Here is a 6,436-nt window from a genome sequence, read left to right on the forward strand (position 1 = left end):
TATTGCACAATTGTGGGGTAAATATACAAAGATAGCATGTGGAAAATCTATGATGTCTGTGGAAAATCTCACCATTATACCATGATATAAGGGGAAGATATATCCTACATTAAATACAAAGATATATTACATTAAATACAAAGGTGATAATTAAATATGTACGGCTAATAAATTACATAAAGCTTATGTTGATTGAACTCCACTTCCAGTCGACATCAACAACAACAACTCTTTATGTTTTGATTGGAAAACCGAACCCCACTACCTGATTTAATTAAAATGGTATACATGATAGCAGGGTTTTAATCACAGACGCGTTCTTGTATTTATATATCTGTGAAATGGGCCGAGTTTTCTTTTTGTTACTTGGGCTGGAAGATCAGTTATATCAGGCCTGTCAAGTTGGGCCGAAGTCACCAAAATTCCTCCTTCTGCTCGATATAAAATGACTGCTATTGCAGCTATACCGGTGTTATACATTAACAAGTAAACAATGATGATACAGTGGAGTTGGAACCATGAATACAAGAAGTATGATGTTATGATTTGTTTCGGTGAAATAACCAAACCCAAAACCCATTTGAAATCCCACCGATAACCACAATTAATTCTACTTTTGCTGCTACCACTACTCGATTTTTGTTTCTATATATCGAAGAGGAGAAAGTGATGACCGAAAAATCTAGTAGCGATGACAATAGAAATAGATTAGAAACGATGGTGATGATAGTCAATATGTTAATGATATGATTATGATTAGGGTTATTGTTATGATTCTATGAAGGTATTAAATCACTACATGATTATGCATATTGATGATGGGGTTATGATTATCCGATGATGATGATCATCATTACGATATGATATTGATAATGTTAAGTTTAAGATTAGGATAGATGTTATTGAGGAAGTAGAACTGTCATGCTATCGGGTTAAATATATATGGAATTCGACTTATAACAGAAAAACCGAATTGGATGGATGGTTAAGGGCGTTTGCGGGTAACGACAGGTTGGAGGTTCGAGCCTCGTCTGGGGCATTTCGTTTTAGAAAAACATTTACAAGGGTATACACTTTTAATTTAACTTCCATTATTATTATTATTATTATTATTATTATTACTTGTATTGTTACTATGATTATTGTTATTATTATTATTATTATTACTACACTTATCATTATTGTTATTTTTGTTATTATCATAAAGTATTAGAATTATTATTATTATTAGTGTTATTAAGTATTATAAATAATATTATTACTAATATCATATTTATATCTATAAGTGTTAGAAACATTATTATCATTAATATTTTTATAAGTATTGTTAATATTACTATAAATTTTATCATTTAAGTATTGTTATTATCATTATAATTATGATCATTATTATTATTATTTTCATAAATATTAGTATTACTATCATTATTAGTATTATCATTATGTATTGTTATTATTAATATTATCATTATAAACAAATACAATTTCTATTACTATTATTAATATTATATTACAAAATAAATATTATGTATAAAACTATACATATAAGTAATACTACATATAAGTATGTATTAATCATACTAACAATTTTTTTATGAATATTCATAAATAACCAATTAGGTATTTTTAAAATATATATATATTTGAAAATGATCTTTATTTATATAGTGTATATATATATATATATATACACTATATAAATATATATATATATATATATATATATATATACACTATATAAATAAAGATCATTTTCAAATGTATAAATATATACAAATTTAATATATAATATATAAAGTTGTAATCTATGAAATTGTTTGATTACGAGTATATGTTTTAATATATATAATTAATATAGGTTCGTGAATCCGAGGCCAACCTTGCATTGTTTAGTTGTTCAATGTCGTTATATGTATTTTTACTACAAAATACAATACGGTGAGTTCATTTGATTTCCTTTTACTCTTTACATTTTTGGGACTGAGAATACATGCATTGTTTTTACAACTGCTTTATTAGATGTTTTTGAAATATATTTTGAACTGCGAATACATAAAATGCTTTTATAAATGTTTGACGAGATAGACACAAGCAAAACATTTCTCGGATGAATTATTATGCAGACAGAAGTTCTGCGGATTATTGTTGAATTATGTGGACATGATAATTGCCACCGTTGAATTATGTGGACATGATAATTGCCACCCTTGAATTATGTGGACATGATAATTGCCACCATTGAATTATGTGGACATGATAATTGCCACCAATTGATATGAATGTTATGTATCGAGAGAATGATTTTATACACAGGTTATGTGTATGTTATTTTTGTGCACAAGATATGTGTACGGATACTAAGATTTATGAAAGATGATTTTGTACACGAGAAAGGTGTACTGTATTTAAAAATATCGCATGTACATTACAGGTGGGTATAGGATTCGGGCCCATTTGTACCATGCAGGATTTAAATCTTGTGATCTATCAAAATGATGAATTTTATTGTTTTATGATAAACTTATGAACTCACCAACCTTTTGGTTGACACTTTAAAGCATGTTTATTCTCAGGTATGAAAGAAATCTTCCGCTGTGCATTTGTTCATATTACATGGAGTCGTTCATGGCATATAGAGGTCAGAACCTCGCAATGGGACCTACTGTTGAAGACTTCGTCCAGATGGATTAGGACGGGTCGTTTCAGCTCGTTGCCGCGCTTTTTTGCGACTGGTCGTGTACCGAAAAGTCCGTACTACTTTATTACATGTTTTTTTACATACCAAGAATAATAACAATATTCTTTTTTTGCTGAATATAATGCAGTCTACGTCTTTGTTTCTACATCAAATAGTATCAGCTACAGCAGTAATTCCAGCAGTCGAACCAAAAGTAGCAGCAGCAGATCAACAACCGTAAGAACTCGCATTGTAGGCGACACCATTATGTAAAGCAACGGCATCAAGTTAGAAGGAAAAAGAAACCCTATTATAATACACATCCAAAAGCATATCAATATAAGTAGAGGAGCCAAAAGAGTTGTGCGAAACTTCCATAAGAAGCAACAAAGTAGTAGTAATATACCTATTAACGGCAGATGGCTGGTGACTCGGACTATAAAAATTGGTACCAATAACTTGAAGAAAATAAAACATTTAATTAACACAAAAGACTTACGCAATTATTACCATTCAAATGATAAGGGAAGTCGATATGAAGCAAATAGCATACGAAAGGAAGCAGTAAGAACATACGGTGTATTTTTTTTTCTGCAGATGGCTTTTGTGTTAACTCCGTCCTTCAGAATTGCTACTAATAACTTGATACACAAAATAAAATTAAAAAAAAAAAACAAACTGTTAACGTACAATACTAAAGAACCACATAACATTGAAATCATAAGGCAAATAAACAAAGTCACAGCCTATTAACAGCTGAGAGTATGACCAGTTTTACAAAACAACATCGATTGTCTTATTGCATTCTGTCTAGAGGAGACAGAAGCTGCACCCGAACTTGGGTCAATAGCTAGAGGCTAAACATTCATTCGCTACTTCCTGTTTTTCCTTTTTTTTTAGATCGAATATAACTATACAAAAATCAGATAAACAAAAATTATAAGGAAAAAATTTTGCATTGTATTCCACATCTCTTTAACAACTGTAACAAAGATTTGTAAGGAAAAAAATGAGGCTCAGATATGTACAAAGCCAAGCAAGGGAACATAAATGACCATGGCTGCAACCTGTAGGTTTCCCCGCCAAGATGCGAACGCATTCTTTCTCATTGCTTGGCCGAGTTCCCACATATTTATCATCACGGCCTTTAATTTTCAAAACTTAGGAGCTGCAAGTAGCATTAAACATTCATAACTTATAGAAAGAGAAATCAGGCTCGGGTATGTAGAAAGTCGAGCAAGGAAAGACGAACTGCCATGGCTGCAACCTGTAGGTTGCTGAAATGACCCGTCCTAATCCATCTGGACGAATACATTACATTTGGTTACATCGCGAGGTACTTGACCTCTATATGATACATTTTACAAACATTGCATTCATTTTTAAAAGACAAACTTTCTTTACATCGAAAGTTGATGGCAAGCATACTATTTCATAATACCTCCAACTATAATTGACTTAATAATAATCTTGATGAACTCGACGACTCGAATGCAACGTCTTTTGAAATATGTCATGAATGACTCCAAGTAATATCTCTAATATGAGCAAATGCACAGCGGAAGATTTCTTTCATACCTGAGAATAAACATGCTTTCAAGTGTCAACCAAAAGGTTGGTGAGTTCATTAGTTTATCATAACAATCATTTCAATATTTTAATAGACCACAAGATTTCATTTTCAATTCTCATAAATATACGTCCCATGAATAGAGACAAAAATATCATTCATATGGATTGAACACCTGGTAACCGACATTAACAAGATGCATATAAGAATATCCCCTATCATTCCGGGAAATCCTTCGGACATGATAAAAACAACATCGAAGTACTAAAGCATCCACTACAACGGATGGGGTTTGTTGGGCCCAATATATCTATCTTTAGGATTCGCGTCAATTAGTAGACTGGTTTACTAATTCTTAGGTTACCAAGTAAAAAAGCCATATTCGGCTTCGATCATTCAACCATTTAATGTAGTTTCGATTACTTGTGTCTATTTCGTAAAATATTTAAAAAGCAGCGCATGTATTCTCAGTCCCAAAAATATATATTGCAAAAGCATTTAAAAAGGGAGTAATGAAACTCACCTAATGTATTTTGTAGTAAAAATACATATGACTATATTGAACAATGCAGGATTGGCCTCGGATTCACGAACCTCGGATTCACGAACCTATATCATTTGTGTATATATATTAATACACATAATCGTAATCGAATAAGTTTATATATATAACCTATTAATGATGTTATTTTTATATTAATAATATATTTATTTTTCATATATTCCTTTTATATAATAAAATATTTTGTTATGTTATATGTGTTAAATATATATTTATGTATTTCATTTGTTTATCAAAACAGTAGTTCTAATTATACTAAATTAATATTATTAAAAATAATGATAATACATTAATAATATACTTATGTTAATAATAACTTTATTAGTGATAGTAACATTGATATTAATAATAATACTTGTAAAAATATTAATTTTACAGTCGATGATAGTTATGATAGTAATTTTAATGATAACAGTATTAATAATAATAATTATAATATCTATAATAATAATCCTTTCACTATTAGTAGTAATAATAGTATTAACAATAATAACAATACTTATGTTGATTATAATCCTAGTCTTCATGTTTAATCTCTAAACTAATAACTAAAGCTGTTATAATCTCAATTTGTGATCCTGATCATAATAATACTTATAATAGTAATAATAATAATAATAATAATACTTAAATTGATAAAATTAATAATAGTAATTATATTAATGATACTTATAATAATATTCTAATAAAATTAATAATAAGGATAATATAAATCATGATAATACATAATGATGATACTAAAATTAATAATAATCTTAGTAATAATCATGTTAAGGATAATTATAATAACAATAAAAATAACATTTATTTATAATCATAATAATAATAAAACTAATAATAATAATAATAATAATAATAATAATAATAATAATAATAATAATAATAATAATAATAATAATAATAATATTATTATTATTATTATTATTATTATTATTATTATTATTAAGTTGATATGTGACTACCTTTAAGGGCTTCAAAAAAAAAAATGTAAACCGTCCAGGCAGGGACTCGAACCCCCGACCTCCCGCTCACCCAACATAACACCTTAACCATTCACTCTGCCCAGTTTTTCTGTTATTAACTCCAACCTATATCTACATATCCTGTTTTCTATTTCCTTCATCATCTTCTTCATAATTCAATCGACTAACACCCATTTAATCACGACAGATGAATAAACCAAATACGTTTTCAGATTTATTAGTAAACAGAAAGATTCAGCTGAGTGTTTAACTGAATTAAAACAAAACGAAAATAAATAAATATATATATATATATATATATATATATATATATATATATATATATATATATATATATATATATATATATATATGTATGCTGGTCTGCACGTCGCTATAGAAGAAAAAAATATATGATTCTGATTTTAAGCTTGTTTTGGACAAAAGTTACAACACAAATTAGGTTTCAAAACATTTATATAGTTTTCCTCAATCATCAATTGATCCTAAAACATAAACACAAACTCGAATTTTTGTGAAGAAAAATCTGTTGACTTTTAAAATTTCAACTTTGACTCGAGAATTCGTGTTTGATATAACGAATTAAGACCTGCGAATTTGAGGAAACATTCATGATATGATTTCGGACACTTCTGCAATTTTAC

The sequence above is a fragment of the Rutidosis leptorrhynchoides genome, chromosome 2 (genome assembly GCF_046630445.1).
Source record: "Rutidosis leptorrhynchoides isolate AG116_Rl617_1_P2 chromosome 2, CSIRO_AGI_Rlap_v1, whole genome shotgun sequence".
NCBI lineage: Eukaryota > Viridiplantae > Streptophyta > Magnoliopsida > Asterales > Asteraceae > Rutidosis > Rutidosis leptorrhynchoides.